This window comes from Balaenoptera physalus, assembly GCF_965194825.1.
Source record: "Balaenoptera physalus genome assembly, chromosome: 16".
In the NCBI taxonomy this organism is placed as follows: domain Eukaryota; kingdom Metazoa; phylum Chordata; class Mammalia; order Artiodactyla; family Balaenopteridae; genus Balaenoptera; species Balaenoptera physalus.
Genome location: NC_138898.1, coordinates 7,212,858 through 7,230,644, shown reverse-complemented (window position 1 = coordinate 7,230,644; position 17,787 = coordinate 7,212,858). Strand labels below are relative to the sequence as shown.

General features: G+C 44.4%; 1 long non-coding RNA gene and 1 pseudogene across 2 annotated transcripts in view; one reads left to right on the top strand and one right to left on the bottom strand.

Annotated features, from left to right (window-relative positions):
- The window catches only part of LOC309644461, a 144,503-nt gene that overhangs the window by 67,039 nt on the left and 59,677 nt on the right, over positions 1-17,787 (top strand). The window lies entirely within an intron of this gene.
- On the bottom strand, positions 133-3,054 carry LOC309644432 (adenylyl cyclase-associated protein 1 pseudogene; annotated as a pseudogene). Its single transcript has one exon. The product of its transcript is annotated as an adenylyl cyclase-associated protein 1 pseudogene (transcript).

The following is a 17,787-nucleotide window of genomic DNA, read 5'->3' as shown; positions in this document are numbered from 1 at the left end:
ACAGAAGCCAAAAGCTGTTGAGCATGACAGGGCAAAGGAAGCAATGAAGATGGACGATGGGCACCTAGCGTGGAAGGAGAAAGGGAAGCCAGATTCCTGGGAATGGTGTGGTTTTCCTTTTTTTTCTCTCTCTCTTTTTAAGTCATCTCTGTAAGAAGGTGGTGGGCAGGGGCCCCAGAGAGAGGAAGGGTCCAAGACTCCTTTAGCTGGCCTGGGTGCAGGGCACCACCCCAGCAGCTAACACAGGACAACCTACTATCTCAGGTTCGGGCAGATGCAGGATAGAATGCAGAAGAAAAGGAATGCTTATAGGAAATCATTTTGCTTGGAATGCTAGATGGCCAAGCTTCAGCCTTTGGTCCTGTGCAACCCTTGCCTCACTTGTCAATAGTGAAAATTAGTTTAAGTTAGAAGAACCAACTAGGATCACACCAGGTTCTGCTACCTTCACGCTCATTGTTAGAAAAAGATTAACTTGTGTGAACATTCTGATCTGTTAATTCCTGGGGACTGCTTTATTCCTCCCCAAAGACTATTTGTTGGTCAAATAACCCCAAAGGCTGAAAGCTAAAACACACCTGTCCTGATGTGCAGTTCCTTAAGAATGGACTGGCTGTATGGTTGAGCTGATACGGAAAAGCTGCACCTTCCTGCAGAAGATCGAAGACCTGCTGTCCCACCCCAAATCTCAGCCTGAGGTATATGTCAGTGAAGGCAGGTAGCTGTGCTTCTCAAAGCAGAGAAGCAGTTTAAGAGCAGAAAGGTAGAGGAAATCTAGAAAAGAACCATCTTGATACAGATTTATCCCACGGTGTGAGGGAGAGGGCAGAGAACCCAGTGGCACATTGCTTATCCAGCAATTTCTGTCACTGTGGTGACCAACTTCCGCCCATTCCATACGGTCTTGAACTGCCCAGGGACTGAGAACTCACTGAAGTCACCGTCTTCTATAGGAATGAGGACATTCATCTCAGAAGATCTGGCACTGACTGTCTCACAATCCAGGGAATTCTTGCTCAGGTAAACGTGGCAGCCATCTGTTTTGTTGATGGAAATGGTTGGCACTTTACCCATTACCTGAACTTTGACATCCCTACAATTGATTATCTCAATTATCACAATGCCCACCACGTCATCGAACACCAGACCGAGTTTCTTACAGTTATCTACTGTAGCAGAGTTAATTTTCCCTTGATTTGCAATGTTGAGTTGACACACTTGAATATGTAAGCCACCTGTTTCAGCTCTGTGTCATCTATCACCAGGTTGGAAACATTCTCCTGATTTTCCACTCTCCACTTCTTGCCCTTCTGTTCAAGGAGAGCTGGCTCCTTCTTTGTGACTGGGTTGGGGGATGCGCTGACTCCTGGTTTAGATGCAGAGAATGGTTTGGGGCCACTTCGTACTGGAGCACTCTGAGCGTTCAAGGCAGGGTTCTTGTGAGTCTTCATGTCATCAGATCCATGTTTCAGGGCATGTGTGGTGCTCTCCCCCTGATTAATCTGTGCAAACAGTGCTGAGCGGGAAGCAGAGTCATCTGAGCCTGAACTGGTGGGGACTCGGGGGGAGGTGGGCCTGGGCGGGGGGAGGACCCGATCCAGCAGAGGGTCCAGACGGCAATCCACTCAGTCCTTTTGCCACGGCCCGGTTTTGCTCCAGGCCAGTCCAGTGGTATGGAACTCCTTAATGTAAGCCTGCAGCTCTGTCCATATACTCAAGTAAGCTTTGACCCAGCCCACATCTTTGTACTCCTTGAGGAGTCAGTTTGTATAAAACACGGCAGCATCATTCATTTCCTTCACTTAGGGACCAGACTTGGGAGCCATAGCCACCCAACCCAGGGCCTGGATACTTTCGCTGACAGCTGGCAGGTGATTGAACAACTTGCTGCCTCGGTTCTTCTCCCGAAAGGTTATCACTTCTTGGATCTCCTCGGAGATGGTGCCAACAAATCAGAAAGCTTATTGCCTGCTGGCTGCTGGCCTTGAGAGGCTGTAACCAAGAGCGCTCACTCCAACTTCAGACCTGTGTGGACCATCTCCGCATACTTCTGCACATCTCTCCCAATCTCTTTACTGATCTTGAGGTACTCTGCCACAGCGCCGGCCAACAGTGAGTCAAACACTTGCACCTATGGAGTCGTTCCTGCTTTTGCAGCAACCCACAGTGCGTGCCTGCCTTCAGGCGGCCCACCGCTCTCTCCAATCTTTCTACCAGATTTTGCATGTCAGCCATAATGTAGCACCTGCTCAGAGCTCTGCCTCACCTCGGGGCTGTGATCAGCCGCTCTCCCTAGAAACATTTCTTAAGGAGGTTTTTTCTTCTAGTGAGGCCAGATTCTAAGCCAGCCACACTTACATTCATTACCTTCCCATAGGATTTGGCTCACTGGTGTGAAAAAAACTATGCAGTCTTTGAAATTAAAATGGCCTACCAAAGTGGTCAAAAATGGCAACGAAAAGTGGAAGAATACCAATGTACAATCTTTTGCATCAGCATTTCTCAAATCACTCTATTTCATCCATTTTTATTTCTACTGATTTAGTCGAAACCCTTACCACTTCTGTTGCGATCCTAACAGGTTCCCTTACCTGCTGTCTCACCCTGCTGTAATTTACTCTCCACATGGCAGAGAGATTTCCCACAGTCGTCATGGGTCAGGTTATTCTTCTCATTAGCTCTCTTTGGTTGCCTGTGGGGGGGGGAGATGTCCAAACTCTCTGTTATAGACTAGAGGGTGCATCGTGGTTCTCCACTTCTCTCTAAATGCGGATAAACCTCCTCAACCAAGGGGCCTATAAGCTGCAACGTCATCATGTTTCTGTCTACATCTCCACAGGCAGGGGACCCTTCACTCTTTACCCCTCACGTTGTTCTGTCTACCCTGCTTTGGCCTGCCTTTTGTGTCGGTAGCCATTACATTTATCACATTGAATTCTGCAGAATGTAAGCCATGAAAGATGTTAACTGGAGCTGTTAGAAAACTTGGTCAAAGAAATTTGAGAAATTGGTGAATATTAAATCACACTATCATACTAAAGTCTGAACATCCTAGTCTAAAAAAAAAAAGCAGCTTTGCTTAACCAAACATTTCCCAAACATAGCTGAACTCAGAATACCTTTTTTTGGAAACACACCTGGGTAAATCTGTTTCCTGGGTCAACAATCTGGAAAATTCACTGTTAAAGCTCTTTGCATCCTGGTCTCTCTTTTGCCCCCTCTCATACATACATTGATGTGAATTCTTCTGTTTTCCTTACGGCATACACCCATCACCCTTAGCACAGTGCTCTAACATTTCCTCTCTCAAGATTCCTTTGGATATAATTTGCAAAAAACAAATTCAGATTTAGCAAATGGGGAAGATTTCACATTGGCAAATATAATGGTGGATGGCAATCTTGGTTATAACTTAGTAGTTCTCAGTAGAGGGTGATTTTGTCCCTCCACCTACTGTCCCCCAGGAGAAATCTGACAATGTCTGAAGACATTTTTGTTGTCACAACTGCAAGAAAGTGGGTGCTACTGGCATCTAGTGCCAGTAGAGGTCAGCACCCTCACCACCACCAGGAGGAAGTATTGAGCCCAAAATGCCAGCGGTGCCAAAATTGAGAAACTTGACTAGATCCAAACACTCAAGTTATTAAGAATTCTTTGTTATTCCTCTCTCATTTCTCCTGTCAAAACTTGATTTTATGTTTGTCTGCATAGCAGGAAATATGCCTGGTGTCCATATCAGATTCCCTTAAATCTAGTTTTATGACCTAATAGAAGAAAAGTCTTCTTCACTAGTTTCAACCAGAAAAATATACAAGAATTTATTTAATTGGTCCAGGTTTGGTCATGTGTTCATTACAAAATCACTCCCTGTAGATGTTACAGTGATCCCAACATAGGCCATGTTCTCATCTTTGGGGAGATGGCATGAGAATTGGGGTGGAGTGGGCAAAACTGTATTAGTCAGACAAAAGCAACATTTATCACACTTTCTTAGAATTCACTTCCTCATTTTTAAAATAGAAATGATAATTTATTTCATAAAACATCATTGTGAGACATTTTTAATGTATGTAACGAGTCTAACAGAATGTTTGAAATAAGAGAGATGTTTAATAAATGGTAGATATGATTCGTAGATTCTTTTTAATGTTTTTACTGTGGCAAGAACACTTAACAGGAGATCATCCCTCTTAACACATCCTTAAGTACGCAATGCAGTATTGTTTACTACAGGCACAATATTCTATGGCAGATCTCTAGAACTTATTCCTCTTGCATAACTGCAATTCGATACCCTTTGAGAAGCAACTCCCCAACCCCCCTTCCCTCAGTCCTGGTAACCACCATTCTACTCTCTATTTCTATAAGTTGGACTATTTTAAAGACTTCATATAAGCAGAATCATACAATATTTGTCCCTTGTGTCCAGCTTACGTCACTTAGCATAATGTCCTCCAGGTTCATCCGTGTTGTCATATATGGCAGGATTTCCTTCTTTTTCTAAGGCTGAGTAATATTACATTTTATATATATATATATATATATATATATATACACATATACATATATATATATATATATCTCACACTTTCTTTCTCCATTCATCATCAGCGGACATTTAGGTTGTTTCCATATCTTGGCTATTGTGAATAATGCTGCAATGAACAAGGGAGTGCATGTATTTCTTACAGATCCTTATTTCAGTTCTTTTGGATATATAGCCAGAAGCAGGATTGCAGGATCATAGGGTAATTCTATTTTTTAATTTTTTGAGGAGTCTCCATACTGTTTTCCATAGTGGCTGCACCATTTTACATTCCTACCAACAATGTATAAGAGTTTCAATTTCTCCGCATCCTCACCAATATGTGTTTTGTTTGTTTTGCTTTAAAAATAGACATTCTAACAGGTGTGAGGTGATATCTCGTTGTGGTTTTATTTGTATTTCTCTGATGATTAGTGATGTTGATCACCTTTTCTTATACCTGTTGGTCATTTGTATTTCTTCTTTGAAGAAATGTCTATACAAGTCCTTTGCCCATTTTTTAATGACTATTTTATTTTTGCTATTGAGTTGTAGGAATTTCTTACATAATTTGGATATGAGTCCTTTATCAGATATATGTTTTGCAAATATTTTCTGTCATTCTGTAGGTTGCCTCTTTGCTCTGTTGGTTGTTTTGTTTGCTTTACAGAAGCTTTTTAGTTTGATGTAGTCCCATTTGTCTAATACTGCTTTTGCTACTTGCGCTTTTGGTGTCATATTAATTGGTAGCTATTTAATGATGATGCTGATTAGAAGACAAATAAGAAAGCAATATAAATAGTCAATCTCTAACATGAAAAAAAATCAATATCATATGTAGTCCAGAAATCAGAATAGAAAACATAATATTTATCTTTGGTTTTGATTTTTATTTTTAAGTGTCAGCAATTGGGCTTTTAAAGTTGCTTGCTTGCAAAAGTATACCACAAGCTGATAAAATATGTCTGGTAGCTGTGGTGTCAGGAGTCCCTTTAGAGTTGTGAAATATACACAGTTTTAAATATTTGGTGTCAAAGTAGCATTTAAATCCTCAGACCAATTAAGTCTAATTATTGAGTGAATAGTAATACTTTTCTTCAACAATGTAAAAGTTAAATTAAAACTTATTTTCAAATTAGAAGGTAACACCTACTACCTGTCAGTCAGTCAAATGTTTGTTTGAGAATCTGGTTAGGAAAAAGATAGAGATTAAAAATACTAACATAAAGTCAAGTCTTTCTTATATTATGAGCATTATACTTAGATTATACAAAAATCTTGCTTTTTAAACCAGTACTGTGGCAAACCTAAAATAGATTTTTCTGAAACTCATGAACAGAAACTCATGTTGGGTCTTCGTTTTTCTGTGCGAGGGCTTTCTCCAGTTGCGGCAAGCGGGGGCCACTCTTCATCGCGGTGCACAGGCCTCTCACTATCGCGGCCTCTCTTGTTGCGGAGCACAGGCTGCAGACGCACAGGCTCAGTAGTTGTGGCTCGCGGGCTCTAGAGCACAGGCTCAGTAGTTGTGGCGCATGGGGCTTAGTTGCTCTGCAGCATGTGGGATCTTCCCAGACCAGGGCTCGAGCCCGTGTCCCCTGCATCGGCAGGCAGATTCTCAACCACTGCGCCACCAGGGAAGCCCTAAAGCATTGATTTTTACATTCAGGTCAATACTAGCTCTTTTTCTGAAGGAAATTTTCAGAAAGTCATAGCAATGGAAGAAAGAGGACTTGGGTTAGTTTTCCTGTAATGAAACTTTACATAGCCCACCTTAATCCTCAAACCACATCGCCGCTGTCAGGATCACAACCCAGGGTACTCAATATAAGTCAGATAGTGATACTAAGAGCACTGGAGTTCTCTTAAATCCCTCTGCCCACTCACCTTCCCTCATTTATTCTTCGGTGCCTGCAATTCTGTAATTTAATATTCTTGTTTTCAATTAAAGAGTAGGTTCTAACTGGCAGCCTCTGGACTTTGAAAGGTTGACAAAGGTAGTAATGGGAAACAGAGTTCTTAACATAGTGACTAAACATATTAAGGCTTCTACACAGTGAGACTAAATTATGTAAGTGTACTTGTTTGACTAGGAGTTTATTATCTCAAAGTTGAGTCATGCTTTTCAACCTTGGCACTAATGACGTTTGGACCAGATAATTTATTGTCTCGGGGGAAGGGTACTCTCCTGTGTATTAGAGTATGTCCAGCAGCAACCCTGGTTTCTACCCGCTAGATACTTGTAGAACTACCCCCCCCCCCCGTCCTACTTCTAGCAAACTGTGACAACTGGAAATCTCTCCAGACATTGCCTAATGTCCACTGAGAACAGATTGCCCTGGAAAGCAAATCACTCCAGTTTGAGAATCATTGAAGCAGTCTTGATAAGAAACATGGACTGGAAATACTTCCTCTTTGTGCCTTTATTTAGAACGTAAGCATCTTGTGGGCAGGGAGTTTGTCTGTTTTGTGCAGACCATATCCCGGGAACTTATAACAGTGCCTGCCATATAGCAAGTAATGGGTAAATATTTGTGAAACTAATGAATGATTGAAATGTCCAACACAAATGATGCTCCATTTATAAAACAGAATATTATCCAGCTGTTTAAAAAGGAGGAGCTTAAAATGTTCATTAAAATGGTTAGGTGCTCATGAAATACTAAGTAAAAAAAGCCAATTTTTTTTTTTTATAGATCTTTATTGGAGTATAATTGCTTCACAATACTGTGTTAGTTTCTGTTGTACAACAAAGTGAATCAGCCATATGCATGCATATATCCCCATATCCCCTCCCTCTCGCATCTCCCTCCCACCCTCCCTATGCCACCCCTCTAGGTAATCACAAAGCGCGGAGCTGATCTCCCTGTGCTATGCTGCTGCTTCCCAATAGCTAACTATTTTATATTCGGTAGTATATATATGTCACTGCTACTCTCACTGCTACTCTCACTTCGCCCCAGCTTCCCCCTCGCCCCACCCCCCATGTCCTCAAGTCCATTCTCTATGTCTACGTCTTTATTCCTGCCCTGCCATTAGGTTCATCAGCACCGTTTTTTTTTTTTTTTTTTTTTTAGATTCCATGTATATGCGTTAGCTTACGGTATATGTTTTTCTCTTTCTGACTTACTTCAGTCTGTATGACAGACTCTAGGTGCCAATCATAAAAAGTATGTCTAATTTATTCCTATTCTGTGGTATGAAAAAATATACATCTTGAAGTATATGCAAAAATTGTGGTTGCCCAAGCAGACGTCCGCCTACAATATCTCCGACTCCTCCACCTTCACCAAGTCCCCCAGCAGATAGGAGAGCATGCCGCGCACAGCCAGCTGCCCTGACAGCTGGCGCTCACACACGCCCATGATCACGCCCGACCTGGAGAGCGCACCAAGCTGTGGCACCTGGTCAAGAACCGCGGCCACCTGGACCAGCGCGAGGGCGACCGCGGCAGCGAGATGGTTTGCGAGATCTACATGACGCGGCCGCTGGCCACCAAGGGCACGCTGCAGAAGTTCGTGGATGACCTCTTCAAGAGCATCTTCAGTACACAGGGACTCGGCCCTGCCGCTGGCCATCAAGTACATGTTCGACTCCCTGGACGACCGGGCTGACCACCACCAGATCCACGACGCGGACGTGCGCCACACCTGGAAGAGCGACTGCCTGCCCCTGAGCTTCTGGGTGAACGTGATCAAGAACCCGCAGTTCGTGTTCGACATCCACGGGAGCAGCACCACTGACGCTTGCCTGTGGGTGGTGACCCAGACTTTCATGGACTCCTGCTCCAGGTCCGGGCACAAGCTGGGCAAGGACTCACCTTCCAACAAGCTGCTCTACTCCAAGGACATCCCCAACTACAAGAGCTGGGTGGAGAGGTACTACGCGGGCATCGCCAAGATGCCCGCCATCAGCGACCAGGACATGAGTGCGTACCTGGCTGAGCAGTAGCGGATGCACCTGAGCCAGTTCAACAGCATGAGTGTCCTGCACGAGATTACTCCTACATCAGCAAGTGCAAGGACGAGATCCTGACGGCCCTGGAGAAGGACGAGCAGGCATGGCGGCAGCGGCTCCGGGGCAAGCTGGGGCAGGTGGTGGACACCGTGGCCCTGAGCAGCTGAGCCATCGGCCACGGCTGCCTGGCCAGCAGGAGAGTGAGAGGGCCCTCGGGGGCGGCCCCTGTGTGGCAGCCAGAGCTGGGAGGTCCACGGAGGCAGCCTCGCCCCAACCACGCCAGGTGCCCTGCGCTGGGGACCAGGTGTGCAGTCCTGGTCCCCCCCACCGCCCCTGTCCCCTTCCCGCCTGCGGGGGTCCTGGTTCTTAATTGGTGTGGGTGAGACGGTGCCTGCAGCGCCCTCCACGCCCAGAGCTGCTCGCCATGGGGCTCGCCAGGTGTGACCGGGGGCCTTCTCAGGACAATAGGTGACTGCTGAGGCCCCGGGGGTGAGGCAGGAGCCCTCCTGTAGGGAGAGGTTGGGCTGCCGAGGCCGGGAGAGCCAGGCCCGGGGGCTGGTAGGGGGCCAGCTGTGCCCGGCTCCCTAGGCAGAGTCTGAGGGCTGGGGCATGGCTGGCGGCCGGGCGGGGAGGCTGAATGCCCAGGGCCCAGCCACGGTGAGCTGAAGTCAGTGAGGGCGTCACCACCCACCTGCCACGTGCCGGCAACCCCCCACTCACCACTGCACCGCCGCCGCCATCCTCCGATTCACCGCGTGCTCTCCGCGGCCGAGGCCAGAGCGCCACGTCGACCTCGCCCAGAGAGAGGCCCCCTTCTCCGTCCTATGGAGGGGCTGCAGGACGGCTCCACGCAGGGCCCAAGTGACTTCCAGAAGGACTCAGATCCCGTTCCGTTCTCAGGGCTGTACCTCTGGGAGCCGCTGGGGCCTGGGGCTCCGGGTCACACGTGCACGTTCCCCTTATTCATTCCCCCCACCGCGCCCGCCCCAGTCCCGGGCTGAGGTCTCGGCTGTGGAGGTCCCGGGAGCAGCCCCGAGCGCCCTGCTCCCCCCTCCCCGGCCCCGACCCACCTGCCAGCGGCGTCAGTCTGGCCCCTCTGCGGCGTGCTGGCCCCTCGGAGCGGGGGGACATCTGAGGGCTGTTGCTCATCTTTTAGGGGAGCAAGGGGGTCCTGCTGTGCTCCCACTGGCCCGGCCGGGAGCAGGACGCAGTGACCAGGGGGCCTGCAGAGCCGGTCTGCCCACCTTGCTCTCAGCGGGCAAGAGAACACGTTTTTAATTAACAGTCTGTACATATATATATATATGGCTCTAGCCTGTCTCCAGCCCCACTGGGGTCCTGTATAGTTAACTGGAGGAGGAGAAATTTTACACTTTAGAGTAAGAGAATTAAGGGAGCGGGAAAGCAATACCAAATGGTCGTGGAGAAAGTGGCCACAGCTTCCCCGCTGGAGCACCCCCGAGGCCTCCGCCCTCGACCTGCTCGTCATCCTGTTTTGGTTTTGACGTGAGAAGGAGAGGACTTCTCGGGCCGAGAGCTTCCCGGACGCGGGCCGTGGATTCCTGCATGACTGTGCTAGCGTTTAGTCTGACTTGATCTTTTTAAAACTGCAAGTGCTGAATACTAGAGGTTGTTAGGCCTTTTTTTCATGTTTTTTAATTAATCAGTCACTTGTGAAGGCAGTGGCCTGTCCCCTTTTCAATTCACTTTTTCGACGGTACTACGGATCCCCGCGGACTTTCAGGGGCAGCTAGCTGTGGCCGGCCCCGCGCCCCCGGCCGCCCGTCTTGGGCCCCCCATCAAGCAGCGTGAGCCAGACCGGACACCACCATCAGCCGAGGAGCCGTTCCCCCGGGGAGGAGGGGTGAAACCCGCCACCTCCTGACTCAGGAAGCTCCTGGAACCGGGGTGCAGGGGTCCCTGGGACCCGTGGGCACTGAGCGGGGCTCGGGCCCCCCGCGCCGTGGGTGTCCAGCGGGAGCTCAGGCCGGGCGGGCGCTGGCCGGGGCCGGGTTCCGTCCGGGTGCGGGTCTCGCTCCCCCCGAGTCTTCCCTGAAGCTGCTTCTGATCGGAGCCCCAGTTCTTCCAGCCCCGCTCGGGCCAGGGGGCTCCTCGGCCGCTGCGCCGCCGTCTTCAGAATCCAGTCCCGGCCCGCCTTCCTCGGGCCTCCCCAGCCCCGTGCTTGCCCCGCGGGCGGCGGGCTGGGCGGTGGTGACGCAGGAGGGGAGCCGGCCCTGCGGGCGCGAGGCCTCGTGGAGCGCGTGCGCGGGTCGGGTGCAAGCATCAGCGCCGGCTGTTTACACACGAGCCGATCGCTGACCTACGCCTGCCGTCCACCCCGCAGCACGGCCGCCCTTTCCTCTCCCGGAGCTGGAGTCAGGCCAAGTCCTCCTCCTCGCTCGTCTCCACGGTCCTGCTGGCTCCACTGCGCCTTCGGCACTGGGCCCAGGCACCCGCCGTCACCTCCCCGTCCTCCTGCCGGGCACTCGGACCCCAAGCTCCGGCTCTGGCCTGAGGGTGGCCGGAGTGTGGCGTGGGAGCGCTGCTCCGCGCAGGTGGGCGGCCCCCAAGGCCCCTCTGGGGGGTCGGGGGTCTGGGCCGCGGTGTGGGGCGGTGTGCCAGGATGCCTGCCCACCCGGGCCCCCTCCGCCCTCGCCCACGCGTCTCAGGAGCGCCAGGACGGCTCGGCCTCCGTCGGGAGCCTGGCGTCTCCGCGTACCTCGAGCTTGCACGCGCTGCCTGACCCGGACCCCAGGCCCACGGGAGAGGTGCCCCGTCCTGCCCTCGCCGCCTTGCCGTTGCTGGGGAGCCCCACCTGGCTCTCCCGCCAGTGCTGGAAATGAGGGCTCACGCCCTTGGTGCTACTCAAGCTAGAATAAATAGAGAGAGACGAAGCCCACGATTAGGTGTCCTGTAACGCTGCAGAGCCGCCACCCAAAAGAAAAGCGGTCGCTCGGCAGCCTCAGCGGCCCCTCTGCCGCCGCCTCTCCCGTGGCCGGTGTGGCCGATGGTGCTCGGCTCGCAGGTTGTGTGAATGCACGGCTATTTTCTGTTTTACTGTCTCAGATTTAGTACTTGTAAATACACATACATTAAGGAGAGAGTAAACATTTTTGCTAAAAAAAAAAATTGTGGTTGTACTAGGTGGCAGGATTGCAGACTATTTCTATTTTCTTATATTTAATTATACTTTATTATGTGCAATATTTTTATTATGCAAAGTTTGGTTGTTAGTTTACAGAACACATAACAAAGAGCAGAGTAAGCCAAGCACACCAGAGAAAGTCCTTTCATAATTCTAAAATCTGCAAAACAAGGAGCTCTAAACACACTAGATTTCTGACCTGAGAGGAATGAACAGTTCTCTGAGAAAGCTGCTCTACATAACGCCTGTTTCTAAAAATCATTGTCTGTGTGCCCAGTATTGTCCTGGGTACCATGGAGATCTAGGAAAAAGTTCAGAATTCCAGTGCTTGCAAGTTTAAAATCTAAATGGGAAAATAAGACCTATACACAGGACATTGCCAAAACAAAATGAAACAGTATATAATGAGATATTAAGTTGTGTGCTATGAACCATGCTTTAGAATTTCGTGGAGGAGAGGTATCAAGGAATTAGCCCACTGAAGAAGATGGGACTTGAGTTATCAAGGGTAAATAAGATTCAGATAAAAGGTGAATGGGAAGGGGCATTCCAAGGAGGAGACAAGGCAAATACTGTGAATAAAGGCACAAAGGGAAAAGTTAAGTACAGGTGGAAGGCATCAAAGATGCTGATCTCATTGGAACAGAGAGGTGTAAGGATCACCTACCAACAGAGATGCAGCTGGTGTCTTGGGAGGGACAATTCTTTAAGTAGAAATGTTCCAGGCATCAGCAGAGCTTTTCATATCTTTGGCCCCTAACCTCAGATGGCAGAAGCACCCATTCTCAGCAAAAGCAATTTTAGGCCACAGACCCCTTTCAAGACATTGGGTTCCAGTAACTGTTACCCGTTTATTATGTTTCTCCATGACCCTGAATAACACTCAGCCATTACAATAAGGAGCTACCGACATCTTCCCAAGTGCTCCCTAGAGGGTGATAGCAACCCGGTTGAGAGCTGCCGGGACTCTACAATCTATTTTCTGATGTTTGGAAGCTGGCTATGTGTTCCTTCAACTTCCTACCCAATTTCATGTGATTTCCAAAAAAGTTGTGAATCTCATTGTGGGAGAGCAAACTCCAGTCAAATAGACTGGATTCGAATTTAGGCTGTTCTATTTTCTGGGTGTATAATTTTTGGCAGTTTTCTCTAATTATCAGTTTTCTCATCTGTAAATAGGGCTACTGGTGAATGAGAGGTGTGGGTTGAACTGTGTTCCCCCCAAAGATATGTTGAAGTCCTAACTCTCTGAAGAGGTGACTCTTGAGCTGAGACCTGGTGACAAAGAACCAGCCACGCTGTTATCTTTTCTTTCATATTTTCTTCTGTAGTCTCAAATCTGAGGAACATATTATCATCATTCTTCCAAAGACCTGTTTGGTTTTCAGCTAATTTTTAAATGATTTAATAACTACTTAATGTACTCTATTTTGGGGTTTGATTTTATGCATTAATATAAACCATTGTCTTGCCTCCTTTTTCCTGTTCACAAAGTTACCTAGTTATCCCCATACCATTTAAAAATAATCTTCCTTTTTAAACTAATTAATTAATTAGAATGAGGCTTTACTAAGATTAGCCATTATCTTAAAGTCTGGAACCTAATAAACACATTAAATGTTAGTGATTTTTATAACAGCACCACCACTGTCATCATCACCCTGATAGAATCTATCACAGCAGAGAGTTTCGCACCTAGTACTTGCAAGATCTGAGTTATTTGGGGGGTAGTAGGGACCATATTTAACTTTTCATAACTGTTTTTCTCAATGCTGGGCCAAGTTTTTTGCACATAGTAGGGAATCAGTAAATATTTGTTAAATTAATGAAAGGAAGAATGTGGTTCCTCAGTGAGTATTTGATGAATTACTTAGCTGAACCACTTACCTGCTGATTTCCAGTGATCTGTGACTCATAGATGATATGTCCTTTACTGTGTATTCTCAATTAGATGACAGTCTTTTCAAGGCCCCTTTGAATTAAATCATGATTTTTTTGCATTCTATGAATGAGAAGTCTTAGGGCAAAAGGGAGGCTGTAGCTTGTCATGTATAGATTTTGTATCTATCTGAGTGAGACAATGTATTTTTGATAGAATGCATCTACTTATACAGGGCCATGGCTGAGTTGTGTAAAATACCCATACATATTTCATGTTATCCAAGCCAAGGCTTAGAAATGAAAAATGAAGTTTGTGCTGTCAAACTCAGAATTGGGGCAGGCATTTTGATACAAAATCTGTCAACAAAGAGAATTAGCGTGCCCAGAGTGAAGGAGACACAGCAACAGTTAAAAGATATCTTCGGAAAGAAAGTCCATAACTCAACTGTGTCTTACACATAGTAGGTAGCCATTGAAATTTGCTGAATAATTCTGACTACGGACCTCAGCAGTAGAGAGATGCAAAGAAATTTGGTGACCAAGATAGTAAACAATAGTATTATATAGTGTTAAAACAAGTATGCTTTGGGGATAAGATAACTCAAATTCAGGCCATTCTATTTCCAAGTTACGTTTCCTTGAGCAAGATACTTATTCTCTCTGAGTGAAGTCTCAGGGTTCACAGCTCCACAGAAACTTAACAAGGTAAGACTTTTTGGGGCTCTTATCAGTATTGCATTAGAGAATAAGCACATAGTAAGGATTCCATATACATGACTTGTTGGTTCTGCTATTTTTACTATTTTTATTATTAAATGTTCACCAATTCAATCATAAACACTATATTTTGCACGGAAGAGTTAATAAAGCATTTCCAATTCCACCATAACAGAATAATGGGTAACATGCATCAGATTTACCACCATGACCCACCACAATGAATAGAACCATAAAACTGGGTAAAATATGTGAAGCTATCAATTCAATTCAACTCATTGACGGAAAAGGGGAAAATTATATAATTGTCACAATAGACAACGAAAAGTGTTGAACAAAATCAGAGACTTCCTCAATCTGTAAGACTTCATGATGAAAATCTATGAAAAACATACAGGCACCATAATATCTAGTCATAAAAGACTGAGAAAGATCCTCTTAAGATTGGGAACTATGCAGAAATATCTGTTCTCAACCCTTTTATTCAACATTGTACTGGAGGCACTAGCCAGTGCAGGGCCATAATAAATAAATACATATATAAATACTTGGAAAAATAAAGAAATAAAATTTTAAAATAAAAGCTATAAAAATTAGAAATAAATAAAAGCATCTTGATTTGCAGATGACATAATTGTTTATATAGATTATTTCTAAGACTGCTAAATCTAATAAGAAAATTTAATAAGATTGTAAGATCCAGTGTCAGTGTATGAAAAGAAATTATATTTCTCTATACTTTCCAAAGGTTGGAAGATATTTTAAATTACCAATTCCAATAGAATCAAAATATATAAAATAATTAGTGATACATTTTATGAAAGATGTGCAAGAAAACCATACTAAAAACTACAAAGTTTTTCTGAGAAAAAATTAAGAAGAACTAAATAAGAAATACAACTCTCTATTTATGTTTTGTAAGACTCCATATTGTTAATTGCTAAATGCATTTATAGAATCAATGCAAACCTATTTGTAATCCCAGCGAGTGTTATTTGTTTCTGATAATTTGGTGAACAGATTCTAAAATTTATATAGTAATGCAAAAGATCTAGACCTTGACCTATTTTGAAACAACATTTTAAAATATTGAAAACAATTTTTTTTAAATAGCAAAAGACTTTCCCCTGTCTGATTTTAAGACTTGCCATAATTCTACACTTATCAAAGTAGCATGGCATTGGCACAAAAATAGGTAAATGAATCAATAAATCTGAATAGAGAATTCAGAAATAGACACATATGTGTATATGGTTATTTATTTATTTATTTTTTGGCCAGGATACCATAACATTTCAATGGGGAAAAAAAGTCTGTTCAACAAATGATGCTGGAACAATTGGATACACATGTGGGACAAAAGATGAACCTCAATGTCTACCGCACTCACAATGTAAAATTTAAATCAAGATAAACAGAGACTTAAACATAGGAGTTAAAACTAAAATGTTTTAAAAAATAAAGCATTAGAAAATATCTTTATGACCTTAGGTTAGGCAAAGATTTCTTAGGACACAGAAACACTATACAAGCAAAAATTTGATACATTTGACTTCTGTTTATTAGACATTATTAAGAAAATTAACATGCATGCCATGACAAGGGGAATATATCCAGAATAAATGAAGAAACCCTAAAATAATAATAAAGGGGGAATGAACCAATAAAAAATGCAACCAGGTATTTCAGAAAGGAAAGTGTGAAAAATGGCCAATATGCACGTGAAAAAATGCTCAACGTCATTAGCCATCAGGAAATGCAAATTAAAGCCACAATGAGATACCACTGCATGTACACTAGAATGGCTAAAATAAACAAACCATCTGACCACCACTAGATGTTGGCAAGGGTACACAGCAACTGAAACTCTCATAGGCTACTGGAGGGATTGTAAAATTATGCAACTACTTTGAAAACAGTTGGTACTTCCTTATAAAGTAAACCAGAAGAATGGATAAAGAAGATGTGGTACATATATACAATGGAATATTACTCAGCCATTAAAAAGAATGAAATAATGCCATTTGCAGCAACATGGTTGGACCTAGAGATTGTCATACTGAGTGAAGTAAATCAGACAGAGAAAGAGAAATATCGGAAGACATAGCTTATATGCAGAATCTAAAGAAAAAAAAAAAGATACAAATGAACTTATTTACAAAACAGAAACAGACTCACAGACTTAGAGAAGGAATTTATGGTTACTGGGGGGAATGGTGAGGGGAAGGATAGATTGGGAGTTTGGGATTGACATGTACACGCTGCTATATTTAAAATGGATAACCAACAAGGACCTACCGTATAGCACAGGGAACTCTGCTGAATACCCTGTAACAACCTAACTGGCAAAAGAATTTGAAAAAGAATAGATACTTGTATATGTATAACTGAATCACCTTGTTGTATACCTGAAACTAACAAAACATTGTTAATCAGCTATACTCCAATATAAAATAAAAAGTTAAAAAAATAAATTAAATTAAATTAAATAAACCATACACCAATTCTGGGACCCTACAACTCCACTCGTAGGTATTTACCCAAGAGTAAAATGTTCACATAATGAGTATTCAAGAATGTTCATAACAACTTTACTCATATCCCCAAATTGGGAATAATCCATGTAGCTATCATCAGAAGAATGGTATTTTTTTAACATCTTTATTGGAGTATAATTGCTTTACAATGGTGTGTTAGTTTCTGCTTTATAACAAAGTGAATCAGCTATACATGTACATATATCCCCATATCCCCTCCCTCTTGCGTCTTCCTCCCACCCTCCCTATCCCACCCCTTTAGGTGGTCACAAAGCACCGAGCTGATCTCCCTGTGCTACTATGGCTGCTATTGCTAAGTAGTATTCCACTGAATGAATATACCATATTTTTTAAAATGTCATTAAAAAATACCATTGTTCCATAGAATGGGACAAAGTAATGTATATTACAACATTGGTATATCTCAAAAATATTCCCATACCAACACCAATAACCTTGGTGTTTCATTGACCAATAATCCTATGAATTTGCAATATTACTTCCCCCTCCTCTCATTTCGCAAATGTGGAAGCACAAGCCCTTAACCACTAGGCTGTATAGAGACTGAATTCATGCCTTAGAGCTGGTTCTCAATACCTGCTTACATATCTAAGTGGTTAGTAACTCCAAACTAAATGAGCTAATCAAATTTAGGAGTATTTTGAGTATACATAGATTGTTGTCTTCCAAGTTCTGTGGGTATGGAAGGAGAGCTGTGTTCTTGACTCTTTGAAAAATAGAGAGTTAGGTTTATCAATTCAGAAGAGCCTGTGTTTCTACTCCCTAAATAAGAGACTGTTAACAAATGTCATCATTGTGGCAAAAACTTTCTTACAATATGCCAAATTCCTTTGCTTCACTCTCTTGTACCTTAAATAGACTAGTACACTTAAGCACTCGAAATCAAATCATTGGAAGATGTTTTATATAAAAAGTCTCTTAGTGCTTTTTCCCCTCCCTTCTTATTAAAATGTCAACACCTAAGTCTAACCATGGAGAAGGTATTGTTTGCTGGATGAATAATCTTA